This window comes from Amblyomma americanum, unplaced genomic scaffold, assembly GCF_052857255.1.
Source record: "Amblyomma americanum isolate KBUSLIRL-KWMA unplaced genomic scaffold, ASM5285725v1 scaffold_96, whole genome shotgun sequence".
In the NCBI taxonomy this organism is placed as follows: domain Eukaryota; kingdom Metazoa; phylum Arthropoda; class Arachnida; order Ixodida; family Ixodidae; genus Amblyomma; species Amblyomma americanum.
In genome coordinates, this window is record NW_027526568.1 from 174,251 (window position 1) to 192,040 (window position 17,790).

General features: G+C 45.1%; 1 pseudogene; it reads left to right on the forward strand.

Annotated features, from left to right (window-relative positions):
* Positions 1–2,024: 2,024 nt before the first annotated feature.
* LOC144112418 (nose resistant to fluoxetine protein 6-like) overlaps positions 2,025–17,790 on the forward strand; it is a 164,145-nt pseudogene continuing 148,379 nt past the window's right edge.

A 17,790-nucleotide genomic window follows, 5' to 3' on the forward strand; every position in this document is an offset into this window, starting at 1 on the left:
TCGTAGTGATGGGCTCCGAAAATTTCGACCACCTGGGGTTCTTTAAGGTGCCCTCACATTGCACAGTACACGCGCCTCTAGAATTTCGCCTCCATCGAGGTTCAACTGCCGCGGCCGGGATTGAACCCGTGTCTTTTGAGTCAGCATACGAGCGCCATATCCACTGAGCCGCCGCGGTGGCTCAATAATTAATATATGAGAAGAAGAGTGCATGACATATCTTGAGTTTAGTATAAACTGGAAGAACTGTCCGGCAGCGTTGACCGACACTGTTTTTTTTTTTGCAAAGTTTTGAGCAAATACTGTCAATGTGTGAATCCTATGTTAGTATTTCTGAAAATGTCACCCCAAGAATTTTATGGTCTTTTACGAATGCGATTTCTTCATCTTCGAATTGAATAACATATATTGTAGGTTTAATTCTTGTCTGTCAGCCAAAAAAAATTACTCTCCTTTTTGATGTAATAATCTTTAGTCGGTTACACCGTGAACGGAAAACCAATTTTTCGAGCCGGTCACTATACTATGCTACGAGATAATTTTCATCTGGGCCAGATAAGACTGCTACTACTACTCCAACTGTCATTGTCGTAAATAGTGAATTTAGCCTTTGACGCAAACATTTCAATGGCATTATTATATACATTTAAAAGAAATAGTCCTGAAAATACCCTGCGGCACTCCGGTTTTATTATGTAGAAAAGAGGGCTGCCACTGACCAACGTATACGTACATGCATTGACTTCTTTTGCGAAGATATCATCCAATGGGGTTAAGTGGTGTTCCTCGAACTTCATGAAGTGACAATTTGTGTAAGAGAACTTCACGACTGAGTGAATCAAATCCTTTAGGAAAGTAAAAAAAATAGGCCGATATGCGTCTATCTTCTTTAATCTACAAGATGCTTTTTTTTAATGTTAGCAATGCGTTCTCTGTTTAAGGTGCATTTCAGAGCAAACTTTGGACATCAGAAAAAGCCTCATCTTACCAGAAAATGTTATTATTGTGAAATATTATAATTTTTTCGTATCTTTTTAAAATTTTGGTTTTACGGATACTAGTATATCTCAGCATCGTTTCTGCCGCTGCCGATGACCGTTTCTCTTGATTTCTTCATTGCGTAAGGAAATTCATTACTCTCAATGATCAGATTGAAAATATAAGTAAGAACGGGAACGATGTTCTGTCAAACATAATTCATGGGATTTATTTGAAAATAATAATGAGAAGAGATTTGCTACAGTCAAGTTGCATGAATGTTGTAGATACTTCTACCTTGGCTACTGGGTGAGAAATAAAACTGTTTGCAGGGATAATTATTGAGGCTGTTGCAAATAAAAGGTAGTGACGTGTCATGACGCTGTCGATAAACACTTTATTGGCGGAATCAGTGAGCTCTTGGCAGGAAAGCTCACGATTATTGAATATTATCTAATTGGACACAGAATTGTTGTTCTGGCGACCTAGGACCCATCAATAACTGTCCAAGTAACTTCCGTGTTTTTCTTCCGTATATCAAGGATTATATGTTCGAAATAGGTAGTTTTATCACGTCAAAGTAAAATGTTTTAAATTCATTTCGAGCAGGTTTAAATTTTTTAACGCATCAAGTGTACGGACGTTTAAAAATGCATGAATGTGGCAATTTTTCTTTCTTATCATTTCTAAGTTAACTGGAGTCGCCCGTGGCATTTTTATCTTTTTTGATGAACGAAAAGTTTTGAATTGAAAATGCGCACAGCAAATCTTCCCGCACATTTCAATGAAACTTGTGTATGCCTCATTCGCATTTCATTCACTAAATATGAAAATCCAGTCATGTGTTCTTATATCTTGCTCAAAAATTTGTAGTGCCCCATCTGAAATGTATAGGATTTTAATGGCGTTAGAGCGAATTTTATTCAACATTTTCGGGAAACGATAAAACATAAAACAGGGCAGTAGTCACTTATATCTGAAGTGATCGTACCGGCGAGACTCGGCTGTTTCAGTCATGTTTGTAATTAGCAGATCAAGAGCAGAGGATGAGGACTCCGCGAGGTGGGTTGTCGTTGGGATCACGTTTGTGAAGCCAGCCAAGTTCAATTTTGTCTCAAAATGATGGGGTAACTGGCGTAAATATCCAACGTGTTCAGATTGAGGTCACCACCAAAAATTAAGTGAAAATTATTCGAGTATGTGTACTCCAAGAACTGGACAAAAACTCAATAAACTCTCCGTACCTGCCATTGGCAGGACGATAAACAACAGTCAACGTCTCGAGGCTCTGCTTATGTCTTAAAATTTCAATCATTCAAATCTATCAGTATAATTCCTCGAGTTCTCAACATGGCAACGCCATATCTTGGGTAGCTATTACGATTAATAATGAAGTTTTTGTGACCATCACAGCGAACCCTGTCGTAGCCGTCATATTACTAAGCTTCAGTAATCAATATAGTGTTTATTTGAGAAGAAAACTGGCTCAATAAACAGGTAACATTATATTCCTTATATATAATGAAGCACGCATTAAACTGTCGTACAGAGTTGTCCGCCGAGCAAGGAGGTTGAATGCAATATGGAAGACTAAGCTCGTGGTAGTTCATTGCAAAGAACGAAAACATGTACCCCTAGTGTGCTCAGATGTCAGGTTGCTGTGCCGAGACTATTTCAACAAAGTCTTTCTTATGGGTGATCCGTATTCTTTATGATTTGTCACTTTCGCGAGCAACGATTTTTCCGCTCTGGGTTCATACTGACTTCAACTGCTGTTTCTTTGTACGTGTAACTGTCATTTCAAGAAGTCGGTTTAGTACAGCCCAGTGGCGCTCTTTGATTTAAATGGCATTCTGGCTGTTGCGTCCAATGCCTTCTTTACTGATTCCAGCCTTGTTCGCTTTTAATACAGTGGTGTCGCATTTGTAGATCAAGATTCCGAATTTAAACGAGGTGGCAGGCTCCATTGTCTCACTATTAATTGGTTCCATGAAGAATCCTCCGACTGAATATAATTTTTACGACGTTATCATTGACACTTTTTGACTTTTTGAATCCGCGGATTCGCACATCTGGAATACTGCTTCAGATGCATCAGCTGCTTTTCTGTGTCAGAAGCTTTGCCTTCGAGGATAGCACATTTACCATGCAGTGCATGGTTCTCTACTGTTTGGTTTTTTTTTTCAATTTCCGCATCTAGTCTTCGGTTTAACTCCAATATGTTTATGTGCAAAATTAAGACTGTCCTCGTGTTCCTCTGCCCAGCTCGCAATTCCGGAATTTGACTGGGCATTCCTCTTTTCAAGTGTTTCTCGCGTGGTTTTCAATTTCCGTTTCATTTCTTCTTTCAGTTTTAGGAAATCATTTCTGAACATTTCTTTGCGCTTCAGTTAATACCATTGGTTAGTCTCTTGCACGGAGAACAGGCCACTAGAAGCACCACTCGTCAGCAGCAACGACGAACAAAATAACACTGTGGCAAATGTGCAACAAAAGATATGCGACCTGCAGTAAAACAAGCAGAGCGATGCTTAGTCCACGCTCACAGCTGTCGTTGCCACTGCCAAGGAAGGAGGCTACGGCTGCCCGGGCCCACCTTATTGTAGCCTGCAGATAGTAGGTGTCGCTGGCCGTCGCTGACCTCCACGCTTCTGACGTCGGATGATCTAGTCGATACGCGTCCATCTAGGCGCGCACGGCTGATTTAGTCACGGTCCTTATAGTAGCTGCACGGAGCCGATCTGCAGCTGAAAAGGAAGACCGATGCTTAGTGCATATTCACAGCTGTCGTTGCCACTGCGAAGTGGCAAATCGCCGCTCATGCTTGGTTACCACTGAGGAAAGAAAAGGACTACGGGCTTTGTGACTGAGTGCGCTATAAAAGGTGAACCATGCACTTACATAGTACTGTTCCTGCACTTGACTGACATATTACAAGCCACGGACTGCACCGTTTCTCGAAGTCACTAGAGTAGAATGTCGAATGCGCCTCTGGCATTCTCTGAAATTTATTGCTCTGTGAGGCACAGTAGGCGGAGACTACGCAAATTGTGCTTTATTTCTTTTTCTTTGCTCCGAATTCACGCAGTGATTGACGCCACGGGCAAGTACCCAACAGGCCTCTTCCAGGCGACTGTTCGCGATCTGGGCGCTTACGACGAGTGCATAGAGACCGTTGTAAGGGACGAGGAAAGCGTGGAAAAAGTGCATGGCCAGTACTGCGATGTGCACGTGTTTTCTCACGACGACGTCACCAACGCCCTCATCAACCATCTTGTGCCGGCCTTCATCTTCTCTTTCAAAACGGGAAGCCTATGTCTGCCTTGTTTCGCTTGAATGGCTCTCCAAAAAACTGCTGTGCACTCATGTTTTGGCGCACTTAAAAGAACGCTTGGTGGTCGCAGTCACACCTCTCCGCTGCACTGCCTCGTAGCCTTAAAGGGGCTCTGAAAGGGGCTCTCAGTAAAGCTGCGGCATCGCCGCTTCACAAATATCCTCCAAAAAGAATTTTTTTCAAAGCGTTTTTGGAAGCTCAGTTATCTGCAGTCAAAATCTTAATTTCCACGTTTTAGCGCCTTTCCTTCAACTCTTGTCACTTTTTACACGCTGAAAAAGTCGGCACTCAGTCGGCCCTTCTGCCGCTGCCGACGCGCGCGGGGGGTGGAGGTGGCACGGCTAACCAATGACAGCAGTCCATTGCTGACGCAAGGAGCGCTGCATGAACCGGTGCGTGCGGATTCGAGCCATAACCCGGCACTGCTGGTCGCTGCGTGGAGCGGAAGGGGGAGTTCTTAAAAATGCATTTTAAATTATCGGCTCTTTTTTGAGGTCTTGTACGCGGCATGAATGCTCGACGGCCTGTACTCTACATCATGCAAGCATTTTATAGCCAACCTCAAACACCCTTTTCAGGGGCCATTTAAATCATGTTTTGCCAAGTAAAACCTTTTCACCATGAAGCCAGTGCTTCTTGATTGCATGCACAGTCGTTTTCAAAAATACACGGCCCACGGCTTCAGTGCGCGGAGCGGCTGCGGGCCGGCACTGCAGCGCTGCTATCTCCGTCGGGCGCTCGCTGCGATTGTGCCCTGTGTAACATGCGCTTTCGATACATGCACCTTCGAAAGCATGCAGGCAAAGCAGCCCCTCCAGTGCACGTAACCAGTTAAAAAAGCCAAATTTTGTTGAGCCACAGCGACGAGCATAATCGCGTTTTCGCAATTTCAAAAAGAGATATGGCGGTTACTAACGGCCGCTATAAATCTAATTCCAACTAGATGCCTAACTCTAATAGTTAAAAAGTTAATTATTGGACATTTGTCAACCAGCTTACTAGTTATGATGATTGAGTACTTTTCTGGCGTCCACCAACCCTGGCAATACAATGACGCAAAACACAAATTTTTGCCTCAAATATTTAATGTTTGTAAAGGACTTAACATCTTCCTTATAACACCCGGCACACTTTCCCGCATTTAACTACGATAGAAATAAGTTTCCTGATACGCACTGTACGTATGCAGGAACCTGGTAAAATGCACAGGTCATGAATAGACAAATGTTAAATTATTTAGGGCAAGCGCGCCTCAAGAAACTGTGCTTAGTTGCACGGCAACACGAACAGAGCAAGTGCTGACGAGAGAACATTCCCGCACTTGATGGAGGTGGGGGGTTGAGTTGAGGTGTTTAATACTACAGGTGGGGTTAGCCTTGCTTATTCTGCCGGCAATTGCTCCACCGTAGCGTCCCTTCTATGTTAATAATGTCTTATAGTCTGTCGCGTCTACCCCGCTATGCGCACAGTCTATTATAATAGCACACATCTCTCTCCCGCAGTCACCATCTATGCACACAATCACTCCACACAGTCCACATCACAGTCCACTCCAGAAGTCATCTATGCACATATTCAGTCACAGTGGAACATAGGCCATTGTAGTGCCACAATGCATACACACATTCACTCACAGTATAACGTAGTCCACTCCAGAACACACCATCTACGCACACATTAAATCACAGTAGGCCATAGTTCGTTCCAGCTGTCACCATTTAGAAACAAGATCCGTGTCCTGCAGAAATTTTAAAAGAAGGCGCGCAACCTCCCTTATGCATGCCTGGTTTCTACTCGGTTCGACAATGGCCTGAACTGTACTGTGAAGGGTTCCTGTCCTCTTGAAAGAAGCGAACATCACATACCTTTCCGCGTTGTACTCTGGGCAGTACATAATATATTGTTCGATATCCCCGCACACACCTCTTAAAGAACAGAGCGGAGACGATGCTATGCCGGCCTTATGCATCCATGCAGGAGTGCGAGCAGAGGCCGTGCGAATTCGATGTAGTAGAGTCTCCTGGGATCTTCTCAGTCCCTTGGTCACACATGGCTTGTGAGACGCCCTCCACAGGGTACTGATATGATCGAGCACCGTTTTCCTATAGAGACTTTCTTCCATCTTGAGGTGCATTTTTTTGAAGGATTCCTTGAGAAAGCTTTCTGGGCGAGATTGTCTGCCACCTCATTACCGTTGACTCCTGTGTGAGAGGGCACCCATTGGAAATATAGAGTAAAGCCTCTGCTGTGCCTCTGCTGTACAGATTCTGCACCAAGCGCAGAGAGCTCATAGACAAGGCATCAGTAGGGAATCCGCACTCTAACCTCTGAAGGGCAGATTTTGAATCATTTAGGATGACAACAGGTTGAGCCGGACAAGACCCTAACTTCCGTAAAGCCGCCTCAATAGCAACACTTTCAGCCGTTGTGGAGGATACGACAGAAGTAAAGCGTACGGACCACTTACAGCCCAAACAAGGAGGAATGGAAAAAGCCGCTGCGCTAGCTTGTTTAACCTTGTCCACAGATTCCTCCGTGAAAATTTGAAGATGGCTGGCATGCTCTGTTTCCAAATGTTCAAGTACGAGCGAAAGCGTTGCTGCCAAAGGAGAGCTGTCCTTTGCCCTCACATGGGGAATTGTGACCTTACAGTCGAGGGTCGGAAAAGACCAGGGGGGTTTCAACCATTTCCTTTGCCTTCGGACGATAAGGCCTACAGAACTAAGAGTATTGAGCGCCAAGTAAGCCTCCGACTCATATCTCTTGCAGAGCCACTGGAGCAGAGATCGCCCAGCTACCGTCTCTCCTAGGCGGCCAAGATGCATTAGTAGTCTCTGAGAAGCGACAAGGCTAAAAGGTGTCGATAGAGACTCATGAAGTAGTGCCTTATTCACAGCCGCCTGAGGCACTCCAATCGCTCTTCTTGGGCCCTTTCTGTAGACAACTTCGAGACGTTCAAGCTGTGATGTCGAGGGGAAAATTAAAGGTAATTGATACATTACGCGACTGACCATCAGATTTTCATGATGTTTGACCATTGAAGATGGATGGTTTCCCCATTGCTCACCTGCAATTCTACGGATAACATTGAGACGCGAAGATATAGATGAAACAATCCCGTCTACTGCTTTTCGTCACTGTAGACGGGAGTCAATAATGACGCCCAGGAAACGCGTGTGGTTGAATTGACGGATGCAAGAGTGACCGAGGTCCATCTTCCACGCGCTTGACGTCTTCCTACACCTGGAAACAGAACAAAGCCGGATTTTTCCACTGACAGAGACAATCCCATACCTTGAAGGTAAGCTTGTGCTGAAAGTAGAGCCTGTCGAGCTATCAGGGCTAATCGCTTTTGTTGGTAGCCAGTAATCCAAATGCAGATGTCGTCAGCATATATTGCCTGCAGTTTTTTTTTGCAACAAATCGGGAAGACCAGCCATTACGGCGTTAAAGAGCGTGGGGGAAAGAACACTTCCTTGAGGCACACCTCGTGATAGAACCCTTTAGGTCCTTAAGGTACTCCCTAACCGTACACGAACCACGCGATAACTTATAAACTTGTAAATGAACCTTAACATATGGCCCTGTATGCCCATGCCTTGCAAACTGTTTAGAATTGAGCTCTGAAGCACGTTGTCGTAAGCTTTCGCAACGTCAAGAAAAATGGCTAAGGTGGAAAGGCCGAAAGCTTTCTGGTGTTCAATGTGACTCCCAAGTCTAAAACACTATCTTGAGCACTAAAACCTCGGCGGAATACTGACATACATGTTGACAGTGCCTTGCTGTCCACAAGCCACCACGATAAGCGTTCATTTACCAGCTTCTCTATCAACTTAGCTACACATGAGGTCAATGGCACAGGCAAGGTCCGTCATGTCTTTGCCCGGCTTCAGTACTGGAACTAAATGGGCCACCTTCCATGACGGAGGAACATCGCCAGTTTCCCAAATACGATTGATGAAGTTGAGGAGCTTCTTCCTGAGTTCCAAGTGCAGATTATTCAGCATTTGATTGGTGATGCCGTCGAGACCTAGTACACACCGGCGCCGCAGGCCACTGAGCGCAGTATCCAGCTCACGAAGCGTAGACGGGATGTCCATGATAGACCTGGAGGAAGCAGGTGGTGTATGCATATATATTCCAGAATGAGCACGTACGAGTGAATGAGCACGCAATAGGTTTTTCCTTGCGTATTGCAAGAGCTTCAAAAGGCTTCGAAGGGCGAGATTCTCCAGCAAGGCTGCCAATAACTCGCCATATTCTCGTCGTCGGTGAGAACATAGTCAAACTAGCGCAGAATGAGGCCCATTTCAACCTGTAGGGCTTGTTTGTGTGCCGTCGAATGGCAGCATTCCGCCTATTGAAGGTCGCCTTTAAGTCACTGTTGTCCTTCTTCCGCATGAGGTGGCGCTCCGCCCTTCTTCTCGCTGCGCAAAGGTTCCTGAGTTTGAATTCCGGGCCTGATCATTATCAGGTAACTTGACCGCCGTAGTTGCTGTCAGCTTACTAGAAATCATTTTGTCAATAACATCACCAGAAACACGTTCTTGGTGCTCTCTGTATTTGTGCCAGTTGACCACATTCCTAATTTTAGGACAATGCATGCGAAAGTCGGCAGCAAACACAAAATTCAGATAGTAATCACTTCCCTTGCGGTCAGGCGCGGTTGACCACCTCACGCGGACGTCAGGTGAATGCAGTGTCAGATCTATAGCTGTCGCTGAGCCCGGAGGCCGGAAGATAGTGGGGCTTCCGTCATTGGCAACACACAGGTCCAACCTGCCAATAACACCTACGTGTTTGCGTCCATTGGAATCCGTGTTCTTGTCACCACCTACGGCATGATGGGCGTTGAAATCACCGCAGATGATTCGAGAAGGTGGGCACCGGTCGCAGAGCTGCTGTAGAAACAAATCCAATGCTCCCTTCTTTCGCGAGGACACGTACACGGATGCAATAGAAAGGGTTCGAAAGCCGAGCAGTATTCTCACAACCGCTACCTCATTGTCATCCGTGCAAAGATCGGCAATGCTTCCAGAAACATGTGAAATTTCCCTTATTATGTAAAGCGCGGCACATCCTGCAGGAAATGACTTTATGCTGAAGTTTTTATGGGCGACATATCCAGTCAAACATCTCCCGCTTGGCAGGCAGCTTCTGACAGCGCCAATACTGGAACACAAGTCTCTTTTCAGAAGAGTTTTAGTTCAGCTAACCGACCTAAAATCCCAGCAGAGTTCCAGTGCAATATAAACGGCACTTTTCGGTGCATATTATATCCACGAGGTTTAGCCCCATCCATATTAGATCGCAAGGAAGTTCGCTGCGAAGGTGGTTATTAAGGACTCAAAAGAATGCACCCGCTGTAGGAAGTTCTTCAGGTTACCAGTCGCCATTGCTGGAACATGTGAACACAGGGCTCCAAACAAAACATGAAGAAGGTCAGACATACCTTGTTTTTTTAGCTCCTTATTTTGCGCAATGCACTCACTTACAACATCGACAGAAGATGCCGACGGGGACACACTCTTGGCTGCAGTAGCTGGCTTTTTTGTCACTTATGCATATGAGAGTCCCCCTTGCCGTCGAGTCTGGCTGTGATCCGGTCGCTCAGGAACATGGACACTTTTGCTAAAGGTTGAACAACCGGCTCGCACGCAATGGACCCTGGCGTCTTGCTGGACTCAGATCTCTTAGGGACATTGCTGGGTAACGCAGAAACATCAGACTCCTACACTGGCAACTCGTCCAATCCTGGGACAGGCGTTTTAGTCGGTTGGGTTTTGGGACCAGCAATAAAGGATATTCGACGGTGCAGAGCACTCACATGGAAGGGGCAGCCTCCGAAATTCGCTGGATGATCACCACCGCAATTGGCGCAAGCAAAATTGGCCTTGCAGGTTTTAAAGTCGTGGTCGCCTCCGCACCGCTTACAGCGTCGATCCTTTGTGCAAACTTTGGCCACGTGCCCAAGACGCTGGCATCTAAAACAACGTGGAGGAGCTTCAGTAAAGTCGGCAACTGCGTATTTCGTGAATCCCAGATCAATTTTTGCGGGGCGCACTGAGTTGGGAGCGAATTTCAACACGATAGAGTTGGCAGGTTTCGCAGCCCATTCTTTTCCTGGAGACTCCACACGACGCACAAGTCGGTTCACGTGCAGAACATCTTGTGGTTTCAAATAATCTAGTAGGTCGCGTTCTGAATACCACTTTGGTGCACACTTGATAACACAGGTGTTCTTCATGTAGGAATGGGGCAAACGCACGTTTACTTTGATGCCAAAAATCTGAGAGCTCTGCAGGAGCTTCTCAGCCTGCTAGCCTGCTCTTCCGTCGAGACATCCAGCTGAAGAGCCCCGTGCTTAGTGAACCGACTACGAATCGGAGCTGATCCGAGCAGAGATTGAATGGCCGCGAAAAGAAAGATTGGATTCCTTTCTCTTAAATCAACTCCTTTCTCTGTGGGCTCAACCACTACCGGGATCCCGACCGTTCGTTGCTCGCGATGACTCACCAACTTGAAGCCCTCGCTGTCCACGTCAGCCATATCGGCCACTGACTCGTCACCGTCCACAATCGTTGACTCATCCCCACTGAACGATGAGGTCTCGCTGGACGGGTGGTCGTCCCCATGTTCTGGTCGCTCCACAGCCTAGGAAGTCAATGCCGCCTCTTCCGAGCCAGCCTCCTTAGATTGACGTGGTCCCTTTAGGCTTGCCGGCGCCGGAGCAGCCGTACTCTTCCCATAGGGACCGTACCGCCTTGAAGAAGCTGCCGTCCTCGAATATTCAAATAAAACGAGATAAATTAGGCAAAGAAACAGAACTGAGGCGACAGTAGGTCGAAAAACGTCTTCGTCTTCCTCTTCCTCGAACTGATGGAGGTGGTTCAGCTGGTTCATGGTCTTCGGCAATCAGAAAAGAGAGGCGTCAAGCTACTGGACCTACCACATGTCTCTGGTGAGGGCTCGACGTACTTACTTTAAGCTTTGAAGAAAGGAGAAGGGAAGAAATGGGTTTTCAAGAAAGTAGAGTGGGCACCTCATTTCGGCTGTGTGGTCACGGCTGAGGGTCTGGAAGGAAACGAAAGAATAGAAGGATGAACAGAACAAAGAGCAAATACGTTAATCTGGGATTATTATCAGTTAGCTACATTACGCATCACGAGTGAGAAGAATAGATTAACAGGAAAAATAGAAGAAAAGGAAATTTTAGTGCGCTGTGATTGTTGGTTGTGGCTTGTGTGTTGTGTTAATCGAGACAGGGTTTGTCAGAACGTGGAAAACCCTGAACGACTCAGGGCATGAGGGTCGGTGCGATCCATATGTACAAGAGTCCATGTTGTCAGAACGTACCAGATGCCAGCACAGCGTACGCCAGTGCTGCCGACTTTTTTCGTAAGTTTGCTGCGCTGAGAATGAAACATCTCTAACGTCCCGAAATGAGCTTCTCGTATTAGCACACCTGTTCTCTGCAGCAAAATTTTCTTCTAAGCCCCAAATATTGGTGGTGATGTGGTATGAAAGGTACAGAGACAACTTCGAGCATCCTCTGCGCGCAAGTGCCTGGGAGCATCTGCAAGGAGATACTGCGGTCATGAGGTTATCATCACCAGCATAAATTATCAGCGATAAATGAAGCACGAACAGCTAATTCAGAAGATTTTCAGAGAAGCGTTTCAACATTCAGTGATCACAAACACTATAAAATGGGAATATAAATACACAAAACACCACTCTTGCAATGTCTACACCTACATAACATGAGCATATGTGACTTGGTTTACAGATTTCATAGCCAGACGTTTCGTCAAGAATTTTTCTGTCTTCAAAGGGGTGCAAGATAATTAGGAGACTCCTTCTTGACAAGTCGTTGAGTGATATGTATTTACTTTCAATAGTTTTCAGGTACCTGAGCCGGATAAAAGACAAAGATTGCATACCGTAAATGATGCAACAAAAGGGTTAAAGACCAGAGAACGGGGGGGGGGGGGGGGTGGGGGCACGTGTCATAAACTGTTGTGTAGCGAGATCATTTTAAACGAGAGGGAGGTTTCGTTGCTCCTAATGATCGCGGTTTTGTACACGGATAATAGTGTGAAGGAAAACCGTGCAGTAATCTTCAGGATACCAAACTCTATGAAATATGAGTCTGCGTGGGTATTCCTGGATACATTCGCTATTAGAATAACTGCCGGATTTTTTATTATTACTTGTTTGATCACGTTGAGTTTTGTTGTCGTTCCCCAGTATGTGAGACGGAGGCAGTAATTCAGTAATGGGAGGCATAATGCTTGATAAATGAAGACCTGCACCTGAGCTGGAAGCGTGCGCTTATGTCCACGTATAATGCAACTAACGTGGTTTTGTGGTTTATTTGTTTACGAACTTGATCCATATGGGCGCCCCCTGTCACACACTCTTAGGAAATGAAACTCAAGGATTTTACACTATTCAAAATCTCAATGGTACTATCGCATGGTTTTGAGATAAAATTTATGTCGACTGTTTTGTGTCTTGCCCGGAATAGTGCAGTATTCCTGTTTTTTAGGATTGACTTTAACATAGTTTTTTCTTGACTACAGGTGGCGATATTCTACGAACTGATTCCCTTGTACAAGTACTTCGTCTTCGTTGTTACTCGAAAGAAGTGCTGTGATCTCCAAACCCATTGCATCAATGGAAGGAGGGGACGAGAATATATCATTCAGATATAAAAGAAATAATAAGAGCCCCAATTTGCTGCCCTGTGGCACAACATAAAGGAGTAGCTTTAGTCTCGGTAACCTACGATTGTGAGCAAGAGTTTGTTCGCGATGTATTAATTATGATTCCAGCAATGATAAAGTGACTCCTCTAATTGCATAATTCTTCAGTTTTTGTAAGAACAAGTTATGACTAATAGGTTAAATGCCTCTGAAAAATTAGCATAAATGCCAAGGACAATGCGCATCCTCTCAACAGCAATAATGCTCCTTTTTACTTAGTCAAAGCTGTTTCTGTAGATTTTTTTATGTCTAAAGCCGAACTGTTGTTGCGACAGAACAGCACGTTTCTCTAGAAATTTTGTTACGAACACATAATTTTTTCCATGCCCTTCGATAACACAGGCAGGATTAAAATCGGCCGATTATTTTATAAGTCAAATGCAGTGCCCCCTTTCTGGTTTTTGGCATCTCTCATTTTGCTTGGAAATGAAGTGGACGGGCGCCTGCGTTTCACCTCCATCGAAACACAATATGCGCGGCCGATGTTGAACCCGCGTCGAACAGAGCTTGGAAAAGCTTACTAGATATCACTAGGAACACACGACGTTCACGCTGTTTTTGTTGTTAAAATGAACAATTTACTTTACCCATTTATTTGCCACGGCACCACAATGTCGCAATTGACATTGCAATAAAGGTAGGGCTAAAGAAAGAAAAAAGGAACAAGACAAAGTATCGCCGGCAGCAAACTATGAAGAATATTTGCACACTGACTGTGCAGCCAGGTAGGTATACAACGGTGATACTATAGTTTCAAAAAAAGAAGGAAAATTTTAACTAGGCTTTCCTGGCACTGTCTCTCAAAACCTCCAGATGGAACTTCTGATCAAACGTGCTTCTTTAACATCAGTCAAACTTGTCTTATGTTGTGGCCTGTAGCCCCTACAGCAGCTGGGGTCCCGAAATTTGTCAATTTTATTTCTTCCAGTTACATAGCTGAGCAGCTTTTTTGTTACTCTTCCTTAGCCAATATTTTCGTGAAAAAGATGCGCAATAATATGTTAGGTGATTAAAGAAATGTTTAAATGTTTAAAGCTTAAAAAATAGAATCGCGCCCTACGTTTTCTGAAACTTGCCTGGGTAGGTTGAGGTCAAAGGTCTAGGTGAGGTACCCAATGGTCATAGTCATATGATCACGTGATCATATTACCATTGCTAGGGCCACACCACCACGCAGTTAACTTCGGTTTGACCATGTAAGGTATTGAAGGTCAATGCCTCGTCCACATCGAAATCGGAAGTTGTACCGCGAGGTGTGGAGCTGTTGCTCTGAAAAACAAAATTTGCACTTCAGCAGGCAAAAAAAAAAACGTTTTTCACACTAGCATGCGGCGAAGCGCAGAGGAACAGCAAGTTGTTGCTCGCTGTCGATCGCCGCTGCAGCCGAGTGGGCGGCACACAGGCACAAACTGCCTGAAATTGAGATTTTAAATCATTCGCGCCCTGCCTGGTAGGATCAGATTCCGAATAACTTGTTTTTCTAATGTCATAGCGCGAAAATTGCCAAAATAAAAGCCAAATGCGCTGATTTCTCGCTTTGGGTAGCAACGAATTTTTGCTATCTCATTAATAACCCTGGCAACGTGGAGTCAGTTGTTCCGGCAATCGTTCCAATTGGGCCGCTCTGAGGTGGCAGCTTAGTTTATTTTTGCACTTGTTGCCGTGCTCCAGGCGCCAGCAGACTATTTATTCATTCATTTATTCAAATACCCTCAGGGCCCGAAACAATTAAACAGGGGAGTTCACTCCCCTCAAAGAGGCATTAAAGAGGGGCTAGTTCACTCACTCCGTAGCCCAAACGATAACAGCGATGTTAAGTTTGCGCATCCTGTTCGTTCTGTTACAATATCTCTTCCGCCAGGTTTAACTTCCACTGTCCCTATTCTCGTCCCTGGATCTCTTTTTGCGCTCAGGCCCAAAGCTTCAGGAACTTCTCAAGAAATGGAGCCTTGCAAGGCCTTCGCCTCGGGTTGTGTGTCATCGACGCCTGCAACGAGCATGACCTGGCCAGCATCGCCCGCAGCCGTGAGTGGGAACTTTGCACTCGGCTCGAGCCGGGGTATGTGAACCTCGTTCGTTGCATGCATGCAAATAGCAATTCATTTGCATACGTGTGCATACTGGCATGAGCGTGGGGATGCATTCGCAGAGCGCTAACAGACACTTCTATTACAAGGATCCGGACGGCACAGGTTAGTACAGAAAGAGAGAGAAAAAAGACAACTTTAAGACCTCCCAACGTCTCTTATCCACCACAGCAAATGAAATCGGCGTGATCACAAACGGTGCATTAGAAATTGTAGCGAGGATCATATTAGTGAAATTGCGGCCATTAAGCATCTGCCGGTACGGCCACAACCCGCTCTAAACTGAATAATAGCAGAATCTACAGTGTATCACAAGGAAGAACAAATGTCGGCCGAACCGAACTGGCGCTCTTGAATGTCCCAAAGTGCATTTGAAGGCCTTGCAGGGCGTAGACTACAGTTCCTGGCCTCCTCAAATTATTTTCGGCGTCTTAAGAGGGTGCTGCACGGGCGCGAACGCTCAGGCCGTTAGCTGGACATTGTACGCACTTGACTGACGGGACTATCTGCAATAACCAGCGTGAGTTTCAGTACGGAATTATTCACGCCGTGGTTTAGATTCAGGCGACATGCCATCACTCGTGTTCCTCGAAAGTCAAAGCCAATTTCTATGTTCCCTTCTTTCTACGTTTTCAATCAGCCAAAACAGCTTTTGTGAACTGTACTCCCAATTTATCAGTGGCTGCGCTTAGTAGCTTGCTTACAGCCACATTTTCTTTTTATAAATAACATTGCTTATGCGACTGCTGCTTGATTTAAAGTTTTCTCTGGTGATGACATCGAAACGTCAAATTAACCACGCCTTACTTTGTTGGCTGGCTGCCCAAGAACACCTTTCGGAAGAAAGACAATAAAAAAATCTGAAAACTAGAAAAGAAAGAACAATTCATTGTTACACGCTGAAAATTCTCTGAAGAACAAATACGTATAAAGACACAAAAGACATGTCGTTAACATAATTGAGGAAATAGACCCTTCTAAAACCGCGCGCGAATTCTCCTTTGTCACTGAAGTCTGCTATGGGGCGTCGCCACCGTGGTGCTGATCTGATCTACTTGGTGCTCGACCTGTTCCGCTACAAAAATACTGCTGCTGAAATTGGAGTTGCCATTTCGAGACACTCGGTGCCTGTCAGCGTTGCATCACTTCGCACCAGCTCACCTACATGATAGCCATTGCGGCCAACAGCGGTGTGTTCTCTGTATGCAGCTCTATTAAAGTATCCCCATCAGTCAGATTCGATGCAAAGCCAAACGCAGTACCGCTTTGCACCTTCCTCTTATTATTTGACATCTACGTTCTTGCTTGCCATCATTGGCAACTACATACATTGAGCTTTGACACGCTTTTCATATCTTCCTCTTTTCATTCAGAAATGAATTCCTAATTAGCGCCTCGGGACCCTAAATGGCAGAAAAAAACCTTCATTTTTTAATTTTCTATAGCTCTTAATTTCCAAAACAATATTTAGAGTCGATGATCAAGTTTCTGGTACGCCGTTTTCCGTCGGCGTATTTTTCTACTCGTTGTTTTGCTCACTAACCTGCCTCGCCCATCTGCAATGCGAAGCCTTTATACGCCGAAGTAACTCTGCTCTGGACATCCAGCAACACCGCACTGCGCTCGCGGTATTCTTCCACGTAGCAGGCACACCACAGACACACATGTTGTAATCTTGAAGTGCTCAGGGACTAAATTGGACGTATGCCGTAAAGGTTTTCTTAGGGGTTGAATTTTTGTCCGCATATAACTGTTACTTGCGCCTTGTGATGTCCTGACTGACAGATGGTAGAACAATAAGTGTCACTTGCTGCGGTATCGAAAATGGGCCGGACAGATGCGAAAGAAGCAAAATAATGAACACAAGGAAATTGTTTCCGAATTCAGGGCTCCGGACGGCTTCTTTCAAGGGCCTACATTCTAGTGCTGCAGTCTGCGCCCAGTCCTTTAGAAAATGAATAATCTGCTAGATCTGGGCAAGAACAGCACCTTGAAGGAGTTGGCGGTGGTTCATTGATTGAACATTCGCGAACAATACAAGGACGCGCAGATAGATGTACACACAGCGCCCGAGTGTAAGTATGATACAGGATTCTTGTCTTGTTTCTTTTAATAATGAATACATGTGGGCATTGCACAGAGGATAATACAGTGATGTTAAAGGACGCCGTATTGCCATATCGTAAGAAAATTGCTGAAAATATTTGAATATAAAGTAGTGCCTATTCTTCTGAGCGACGTATTTTTTGGATACACTTCTTTGGAATTCCAGTGGAACCATAGGCCACCGGCTCCGATGTCACCGATAGAGCGCAAAAAAAAAACAATCTCAAGGTTCGTTCCTGAGACTGTTAATCACAGTTACTGCATATCTACCGTCGAGAGTTGCGTGCTCTTTTCGGTCCACTTTATTGGCTGCAAGGGACTGTCAAAATTTTTATCGTTTCGTTTTCCGCTCTGTAAACGACGCAGTTCGTTGTGAAATTTCCTGTTTCATAATAGCACATACACAGGGGAATTTTTTGTAAGTCGAAACATTTTTATTTTAAAAAGTGGGAAAGATACTTCGGTGCGGTATCTGCAACCGGATTGTACAGTAAGGCGGAAATTCTGTACATGATAA